Genomic DNA, 10,172 nt, shown 5'->3' with positions numbered 1-10,172 from the left:
GTTTCCACTCGGACCCCAGGGAGCCCAGCTTCGCATCCCAGGCTCATTCTACCCATTGCTGAGAGATGCACGTGGTCAGCCGGGCCTGGGAAAGCTCTCTGACACAGGCCAGAAACCGATGTTGCTCTCGGGAGTCGCAGGGATGGTGGAGGGAGGGGGAAACTGGAGGGACCCACGTTATTGTTCGAGCACAGTCAGAGCAGAATGGATCTCCTTTGTTCTTTCCTTGGAGAGAGGAAAGAGCACAGGGTGGGGGAGGGGCAGGGGACTAAGAAGAAGGGACTAAGGGGCCAGCACCCCATGTTAGAGCCCAAGGCTGCAGACTTGTGACAGAGATACAGTGTGGTTGCCCGTCTTGGAGCAGAGGGGACACCGGGAGAGGAGTCAGAAGCTCTAGGTCCCGTGTTATCTAGCCGGTGATGTTTAACGTTTGTGGCCATAGGCACGGACTTCCATCAGTGCAGCAGGTTTGGGTAAGGAGCTAGCGGATCAGGTAGCTACGACACAGGCACCCATACTCATCCCGCGGCCCGGAAGCCCAGCTCCCCCGCCTGCATCACAGGCCCTCTGGGGTGGCTGACGCAGCCTGTCTCCACGCAGGCCCACGGATGGGCAGGGTGAGGGCCAGACACTCAAAGCCAGGGATTTAGCTTGTTGTACAGCACTGGACTTCCACGTGAATTCTGCAGAGGCCTGGGCTTCTGGAAGGGTCTTTGGGGGGTGTCCAGGGCCCTTGGAGGGCAGGGGTGGGAAAAACGCTCCTGAGCCCCAACCTTCCACTCAAGCCACTGACCAGAACCACTCTGAGGTCATCTAGGTCCTATGTTGCTGGTTCCACTGCTTAAAAAACCCCACAGTTGGAAAGAGTCTTTGGGGCTACATGGTAGGGGTCCGAGGCTGCAGAAGGCAGTGTAATGACGGGAGGCCATCATGGGCCGGTGACCCTTTGCCGAGTACAAATAGATACGGTCTCTGCTCCCAGCTTTCTCCAAAGGGGGCCTGACCTCCACCAGGGGCTTCTCCCTTGGGTTCCTCTTAAGCAGAGCAGAGGAACGTGGGTGTCATGACTCAGAGGCTTCCCTTCCTCCTCTCTTGGGGCCCCTGTAGCCTGCAGCCCTAGCTTTACCCTCCCTCCCCCACGCCACTTCCCACCCTGCTCTGGCCTACCTGGTGCTCTGCCATCTGCTGTCACCTCCCTGTCCTAAGCCCCAGCCCATCAGAGCTCTCGCAGGGCTGGAACAACAGTGTGCTCCCGAGGCGGTGGGTTGAGAATGTTCAGGCTAAACTTGAGGTAATTAGCATTGTTAATGCTCGTTCTGTGATATCACAGCTGTGAGCCTCATTAAAGTGCTCTCCAGGGGGAGGCGAGCCGACATTCGGGTGTCAGCTCTGCTCTTCGCACAGCGCCCCGCCTGCCATCTCCAAGCCTCTGTTCCGAGGCCCGTTCATTCCCAGCCCGCCTGGGCTCCCGCTCCCTGTCTGCTGGCATCTGGGCCCCCGCCTCTCTCAGCTGGGCCTGGCTCCTCCCGCCTCTCTCCTGCAGAAAGGCCTCTCCCTTCCACCAGGAGGGCTGCTGCTGTCCCTGCAGCCCCAACTCACCTTTGAGAGAAAGGGTTCTCGCCCTGGCAGGGAACGGAGCCTGTCCTCGGAGCACTGGGGCTTTTTATCTAGGACTGTTCCCTCCTTCTCTTCCCGCCCCCTCCACAGAGAAAAGCCAGGGCCTGGTGCCCCCACCCCAACTCCTGGCTGGATTTCCCTGCTCAACCCGCATCTGCTGCTGAGGCCCCTCCTCAGAAAGAAACCAGAGTCCCTCTGGTTTTAATTTCTGGGATTCCTGATGCCTGGGAAGGGAGGGAGGGGACAGACTATTTGCCAAACAGAGAAATATGAAACGCCCTTCAACCCCCTTGAAACCTTGAGGAAAATAATGGCGGCCCCACCAGGGAATACAGACAGGCTCAACCCCAAACAGAGGTAAAACACAATTCCAGAGAGCCTCCCTGGAGTCTGGGGGTGCTGAGGAGGGCCCAGTGGTCTCCCCTTCTCTGCTCACCTTACAGCCCTGGGTCCTCTGTGTCCACAGAGATGCTCGGAAAGGTCATCTAAGACATTTTTCATGAGCATAACTTGACTGTTTTCTATGAGCTACAGACTTGGAGGACACAGAGCTCCGTCTCAACATGAGAAACTTTCAGTGGGAACAACGGGTCAACCGCGGGGACTAACACACAAGTGACTTGAATTCAGGATGAGACAACAGAGGTATGGCCCTGAATGGACATGGCCGGGGGGGGGGTCCTGAATGAACATACTCAGAAGGGCCAGGCATCTTGGAGCTGAACACTGAGGGACATGTGGGACTTCCGTAGCAGTGACTTGGAACTTGGAAGCGGGCTTTCCAAGTGAAGACAGAAATGAGAGCAAAGGCCTCCTATTACCTAGGGACAATGGGCTAGCCTGGGACCTGTGTCTTAGGCCCCAGGACCCAGGCTGCCTCCCAGATCTGGGGGAAATTCTTCCATGGAGACCTAGTTGCCAACAGGACTGCACAGAGGGTGTTTTCTGAAGCTGAGAGCTGGTGCTGGAGGCTCTCAGAGCCCTTAATCTCCAGGAGATGAGCAATTCTCCTGCCATTTTGTTTGATGTGTGGGCTTGGATCCTTGCAACTCTTACTCCCTCTCCCCGCCCTCTGCACATCCTCCCCAAGGATAGCTCCTTCAGCTATTCTCAGTTCTTGAACCTTTGTCTGGATCCCTTTTAGGTGGGTTTTCACAATACTCATTTCCCACAACTACTCAGAACTTCTAACCTTCCATTCTGTCTTTTGTCAATGTGTCTGAGTTGTGTTCTGTCTAGAAGGCCGTGCTCTAGGCTCCCACCACTTTGCACTTCTACTCTCTCCACCTACACATACCTTTAAGGCTCAACTCAGCCCTCTCTCCTCATGGAGCCTTTTCTGACTTCCCAGGGAGGAGCTGCTCCTTCTATGGGGTCCCCACTATGTTTGGTACATACCTCTTTTATAGCACCTGGCACTCCCTGATCCATTTGTCAGCTTTCTTGCTGGCATCTCTCATCAGACTGAGCTCTTCGGGGGCACAGACTGTATCTTGTTTACTGTTGAATCCCAGCTTCCTTGATACATGTTCAATAAATGGATGGATGGATGGATGGATGGATGGATGGATTCATGAATGAGTGAGTAAATGAGCGAGCAAGTCAGAGGAAATGGGGTGGGGCCTGGAGCACAGTCTGCCTTACAGACATGGGTCTTTTCCCCTCTGGGGCAAGGCCCTGGCAGAACTAACAGCAGGTCCATGCGCCCCGGCCCCTGTGGGGGAGGTGACTCTGTTAGGTGGGAAGGACTGGGTGGCCGGGCCTTTACCCAACAGTCTCTGCTGGGTTACTATGGCCCACTTAAAGCCTGAATCCTTCAAGTCCCACTGCATTATTAACAGGATCTATATTAAGTGGGCCACCCTGTGTTCTTCTTAAAGGAAATCCACTCTGCACTTAAAGAAATAATAAATTATGAAAATGATTTCTATGCTTCTCCAGGGGCAAAAAGACTAGCGTCCTCCTTAAAGAGCTCAGAAAGGACCCTGAAAAAATACATTATTAGATTAGTCCCTAAACGGACAACAAGAGGCTTAAACCATTTGTAAAGATCACAGGGTTTAAAACCAGTGGTTTATAACTATCTGGAGCCCAACCTCCTCCAACCAGGATCTAACTCTGAAGGGGGTGAAATGCAGCCTCTGGGGTGATGTTTTAGTGGTGCTGTTGTCATACCATCAAATCATTAGCTTTCCTCTAGTTACACCATTTAAAGAATATACACTGTACTCCTGCATGCTTTTAATTATGTCTTGAGGCCAAAATAATTGCCCCTGGGAATACAGTTCCAATCATGGAAGGCAGCAAAAAAATACATTTCCATTACAAAAGTCACTGGACTCTCACACTTGGGGACCCATTTGTTGACTGGAAGGAGGCACTGGGAAAGCTCATCCCTGCTTCAGTGCACCCTGAGAAGCTGCCGGTGGACGGGGCTTGGGGGCCCGAGAAGGCTCGGAGGGAAGGCCAGTGCTGCCCCTCGTGGTGACCGCTGGTGAGCAGTGTTACCGGCCCTCTGGGAGCCTCAGCTGTCTCATCTGTCACACGGGGATAAGAACACCCATTTCGTAGAGTAGCCATAAAGATGAAAGACAGTCACACGCATATAGGGCCTGGCACACATGGTCCTCCCTCGCTCTTCTCCTTCCACCCTCTCTCCCACCATTTAATGACAGATGTGGCAAGAGCTTCGATCTAGAAGGAAAGGTGAATAAGATCTTGCCCTCAAGACAGGAGGTGTTTCCTCAGGATGTGGGCACAAAAGGGCCAAGGAACATGCATGAGTTTGGAATCAGAGAGAGGTGGCTTTGCCTCTTTGTCTCTTAATAGAGATAATCGCATCTACCTTCTATCTTGCATTTGTTGGAAGACGAAATGGGACAACTCAGGTAAAGTTCTTGGCCCTGTACCTGGCACACGATAGGTGCCCACTAAATTGTTGTATGGTCTTAGATTGTGGAGTTTACCCTCAGAAATGGGGGGAACAGGGCAAAGGTCACAATAGCTGTCGGATAATGAGAGTTCAGCAGGGAGGGGAGTTCCAACTAGAGAGAAAGCTAGGAAGGCTTCAGAGAGGAGGTGGCACTTTAGCTAATTTGTCCATTAGGTGATGGGAGGAGCAGAGAGAGAGAGATTACTCCAGACACATGTGTGGAGGCAAGAAAATGTGGCAAGTAGTTCGGGCTGGTCAGTGTGGACAGAGTTTCTGGAGCCGAGGCAGGAATGCCTGGGGATGGGGTCTGACCTGGAAAGCCTTCAAAGAGGGAATGGAGTTGGGAGCTTCCAATGGAGAGCTTCTAACAGTTCCTGAGTAGGGGAGGTGTGGTGAACCGTGCTGAGCAGGCGGATTTGAGGACCAGGGCCCTGTCATGCAGAGCCTGCCGATGATTGCAGGAGGACAGATGGGCGGGGCCAAGGCCAGATGCCAAGTGGGGGCAGGTGTGCTGTGGACTGTAGTTCCCAGGCCAGGGTTCTGGGGGCTGAGAAGGAGGGACCAGAGGCTGCAGCGCCTTTGCTCTCTGCCCTGTGCACCGAGGGGCCCATTCCCCTCTCCACCTCTTTCCCAGGGGTCTGGAGGTGGGCTAAAGCTGGGAGGGAGAAGCTGTGCAGGGGCCCCGCCCTCCTGTGAGTCCTCCAGCATTTCCGGTCCAGGGCATGGGGAGGTCCAGTGAGCATGGTGCAGAGTAGCTGGGCCCAGGGTCCTAGACTCAGAACTCGAGTGTGGACAAGACCCCTGGATAGCCGTTCTCTAGTTTGTGGATGGGCTTCCAACTTGCCTGTAAAATTTTATGTGGGGTGTGTGTGTGTGTGTGTGCCTGGTTTTTCTCAGATTCTCAAAGGGATCTGTGACATCCCCAAAGTTGAAACACCCCCTGTCAATGTAAATCCCTTCTTTTTCCAAATGAAGAAACTAAGGCCCAGAGAAGGAGAGTGACTCCCTGAGTCCCACAGCCAGTGAACCGACATCCAGGGCAAACTATCTTTTCTTCCGGAAAGGATGTCTGTCAGGAGAGCAGGGGTGCTGGGAGCTGGACCAGGAATGGAAACAGAGAGGAGAGAGGGACTGGGGGAGGGGGGGAAAGGAACACCCAGAATTGCCCAGGGATTAACCATCTGTGTGTTTTGTAGGGACCAGTCCCCCTAGGATACCTGATCCCCTTCTTCAGGTATTGTTCAAATACTTTCCCAGGGATGGACTGGGCTGGCCTGGCAAGTCAGGGTGGGGCAGAAGGGGGAGGGGAGAGGGAGAGATTGAAGGCAGTAGGGAGCTGAGGCGGGAGAGAGTGAGAGAGAGGAAGAGAGGAAGTGAGACATGCTTGAGGACTTAGAAGGTAGGCAAGCCCTCCTCAGCTGCCCTCAGAGGGGAGTTCACTAGGCTCTGGCAGTCCTCCCCAAGGCCTTGGGGCCAGGCTGGATGTGTTGGGAGGCCGAAAGCCTCCACCGGGATTTTCTGGAGGGCAGTTCCACAAATACAAATTTAAGGGCTCAATGTGTACCAACCCACAGTTTGCCGGCTGTGCTTGAGTCTTGCCATTAGTTTAAAATCCTTTTTCATTCCTCCTCAGCGCCACTTTACCCACTTCTCAGGCCACCGTTACTGGCTTTGAAATCATAGACTCTGGCAGCAGGAAGCGACCTGAGGGACCAGCGAGCCCAGTGGTTTCCACGATGTGCTTTGATGGGCCTCAGGGGCTCCACGAGCTGAACGGGTGGGGGAGAGGCTGACTGACCTCCTTTCTCTCCCAGAGCTGGGGCAACCAGGCAGCACAGCTCTACTGATTGGTGGTCCCTCTAAGATTTTGTTGGGGGAAGGAGTCCCTTAGTTAAAAACATGATTCCAAGCTCCCTGCCCAACCCTCAAATTTATAGAAGGGGAAATTGAGGCTAAGACTTGCCGAGGGTGATAGGGAATCTAGTGGACAAGCTGGGTTTCAGGTCAGGCCTCCCCATCCCCAGGCCAATTGCCTGGTCTCTTCTTTCTCCCTGGGCTCAGCAAGGGAAGGGAAGGCCTTTCAGAGAGGGAGTCCTGAGTGGTGCTGAGGCCAGGGAAAGGGGATGTGGGAACACCAGAAAGGCGCAGCTCTCCTGCTGCTAATGTGTAGGAAAGTCTTTCCTGCAGTGCCCTGGCTAGAGCCCTGGATCTTGGGCCGGGCCTTCTGTTCCTGCCCAGCAGGGAAACAGCTGCAGGGTGGGGGTGAGGGGTGGGCCGTGGGAGGGAGAGAAAGACCCCAATTTCATACTCCAGAGGCTTAAGCTCTTTGTGCCTCCAGTGCAGGGGTGTTGGGATGACTCTGTGTCTGTCAGCTTGGTGGGAAGCACTGGCAAGCCCGTCTCTCTCCTTCTTCCAAGGCTGAGTAGACAGATGAAAGCAGGCCCCAGTCGCCGAGCGGGGGTGCTCCAAGCAGAGGTGGCTTCTGGACAGCTGTGGAAGGCCTCATTTGCATATATGCAAATGAGTGCCTGGCTCCTTTCTTTCCCAGCATCATCCAGGCAGACCCAGGTGCTGTTGGAAGAGTCCCAGATCCTGCATCAAAATTAGCCTCTCGAATGGGTTTTGGTCTCCCAATGTGAGATTTCCTTTGAACTCCTTCCCAAACTCTGGGAACCTTCCCAGTCCCCAACTCTGCCTCCCTTCCAGTCACATTAGCTCCTCAAACCCTAGGAATTCGAGCTGAAGAAAAAGATTTGGAGACAGACGGGGCAGAGGGCAGGGCAGTCAAGAGGTTCTAGGTGCTGGTCCTGGCTCTGCCACTGTGTCGGTGTTACCCGTGGTGAACCACCTCAGCTCTGTGCACGCAACGGCCCCGATGGGTAAACAAAGAGAGGGGCTGAAGGTCCCTTCCAGCTCCAGCAGTCTGCAAATGTTTGTGAACACCTGTGCGTGGAAGCCCTGTGGTGGTAAATAACAGATACCAATTCAAGGCCACCAAGTCGAAGCAGAGGGAGGAGGACACAAGGCCTCTCAAGAGGGGCAATGGGGTGGATTCAGAAGGGGAGAGCTCTCTGGCCCGTCCATCTCTTTTCTCAGCTCCTTTCTTGGCAGCTACTTTAATCCCCTTTCTCTCTCCCTTAGCGAGAGAGAGAGAGAGAGAGAGAGAGCGAGCGAGAGAGAGGGCAGGGGAGGGGCAGAGGGCGAGGGAGAGAGAGTCCTAAGCTGGCTCCACGCCAGCATGGAGCCCACGCAGGGCTCAATCTCACAACCCTGAGATCATGACCTGAGCGGAAATCAAGAGTCCACACGTAACCAACCGAGCCACCCAGGTGCCTCTAATCCCCCCTCCTCTCTCAAGACTGGCATTTCCCTGTTCTTCAGTGCACATGGTCAAAAACGAATGTCCTCCAAAACCAGGTCCAGGGTAAGTGACCCCCAGAGACTGAGTCAAATGTCTAGCGGTGGTCTGATGGCTGATTCCCCACNTGTTCTTCAGTGCACATGGTCAAAAACGAATGTCCTCCAAAACCAGGTCCAGGGTAAGTGACCCCCAGAGACCGAGTCAAATGTCTAGCGGTGGTCTGATGGCTGATTCCCCATGGAGAACACCTATTGGCTTGGCTTGAGTCAGGTGATCACCGCTGGACCAAACAGCCGTGGCCAGGAGGTCAGGGACACAGAGGAGAAACAGGACTGCCTGAGGGCCACGGGCGGATGCTGGGAGAAGGCTTCTAGGTGCTGGGCAGACACCCAAGCAGTGTCTACTGCATCCCGTGTAGCCTAAGCTGCTGAATTACAGTGCGAGGTACTGAGCCTTTACGATGACACAGACGCTGGGCTAACCGTATTTCATACGACATTCAACAAACCAATGAATGAGATGCTACTATTATCACATTTAATCCTTATCACTATCCCTTGAGGTGGGTTATTCTACCCACTTTATAGATGGGGAAACTGAGGATTGACGAGGTCAAGTTACTTGCTTAAGGTCAAGCAGCTAATACCAGGCATCAGATTTATCTTCTCTAAACTAGTAACTTCTGTTTGGTAGGACTCTTGTAAGGAATAAGCGATGTAAAGTATGACAAGGGTTTAGCAGAGTGCCTGGTATGTAGGAACCACTAATATAAGATGAAGTGGCCCTTTGGCCTATACTTAAAGCCCTGTAGGAACCGGGAATTCAGTGGAAGAAAGTTCTACTTCTAGGCACTTCTGACTATTGAAAAGGTCTTTATTTCCTGAACTTTTAGACTGGACCGAAATTAGACTCTCAATAACTTCTATCTACTGATCCTAACCCTGCCAGGTAGGGGCTGCAGTAGACAGAACCATGGCGTCTCCAAGATGTCCACGTCCTTGTCCTCAGAATATGTCATGTTGCACGACAAGGGGGCATTAAGTTTGCAGATGAATCAAGGTTGCTCATCAGCTGACCTTAAACTAGGGAGATTCATCTGGATCATACAGATGGGTCCAGCATAAAAGGGTCTTTTAAAGATAGAGGAAGGAGACAGAGGAGTCAGCTTCAGAGTCAGGCAACATAAGAAAGACTAGACCGGCCATTGCTGGCTTTCAGGATGGACGAATGGGCCTTGAGTCAAGGAATGTGGGCGGCTTCTAGAAACTGGAAAAGGTGAGACAGCGGCTCCTCCCCTAAAGCTTCCAGAAAGAATCCAGCCTTGCTGACACCTTGATTTTAGGGCCTCTGAATCTCAGAACCAAAGGATAATCCATTTGTGTTATTTTAAGGCGTTATGTTTGTGAGAGCAATGATAAAACAAAACAAAACAAAACAGAACAAAACTAATGCCGGGGCGTTCCAAGCAAACTGGATCCTTCAAACCAGTATCCTCTTTGTTTGAGTGTCTTGTCCTCCAGACTGTAAACACTGGTCCTTCGTGCGTTCCTCACATGCATGTTTCAAAGTGGGCAAACCACATCAGAACCAAGAGGAGTGTCTTATGTTTAGCAGTTATTGGCTCGCTGATGACTTTGCATAGATCCGAGCCAGCCAGGTGGCACAGACGGGTGGAGTGTCGGCTACCAGGTTTTGCGGTGATGGCCGTGGTGATGGAGAAGAGTAAACGCAGGCATAATTTATCACGTCTCGGCCCCCTCAACACCCTGCTAAATATCAGAGTAACCTTTAAAGAAGGCAGAGACCATCAATTAAATAAACAGATGCCTTGATGGAGAATAGAAGTGTAAACACAGGCACCATTTCATAATTTACTGACGGTAAATCAGCCTTGTTCTCTCGGTGGGCTGTTCTCCATCTGCATGAAAGAAAAAGGAGGAAATCCATCAGAACAGGGCAAGGACCTTCATGAGACCCGCTAACGAACAAAACAGATTACAGAGAAAGCTTTGACATCTTCTTCCTGGGGTTAAGATTTTTTTTTTTTTTTAAAAACAAGGGGTTGCATATGAGTTTGCCTGGAACAATTCAGGAGATGCCTTTGGAGATGCAGGAGGGTGGTGGAGATGACTTTTGGATGGTTCATACTGCCTTTTAATTCCAGCATCCAGAGATTGTGATTTGCGCCTGCACATTCACACTCATGATTAAACCATATACACAGGTTACTTAATATAGCTGGAAAAACACACTGAACCATAG

This window comes from Ailuropoda melanoleuca, chromosome 14 (genome assembly GCF_002007445.2).
Source record: "Ailuropoda melanoleuca isolate Jingjing chromosome 14, ASM200744v2, whole genome shotgun sequence".
NCBI classification, from domain to species: Eukaryota; Metazoa; Chordata; class Mammalia; order Carnivora; family Ursidae; genus Ailuropoda; species Ailuropoda melanoleuca.
The sequence above is the reverse complement of the archived record's forward strand: the minus strand, read 5'-3'. Positions refer to the sequence as shown.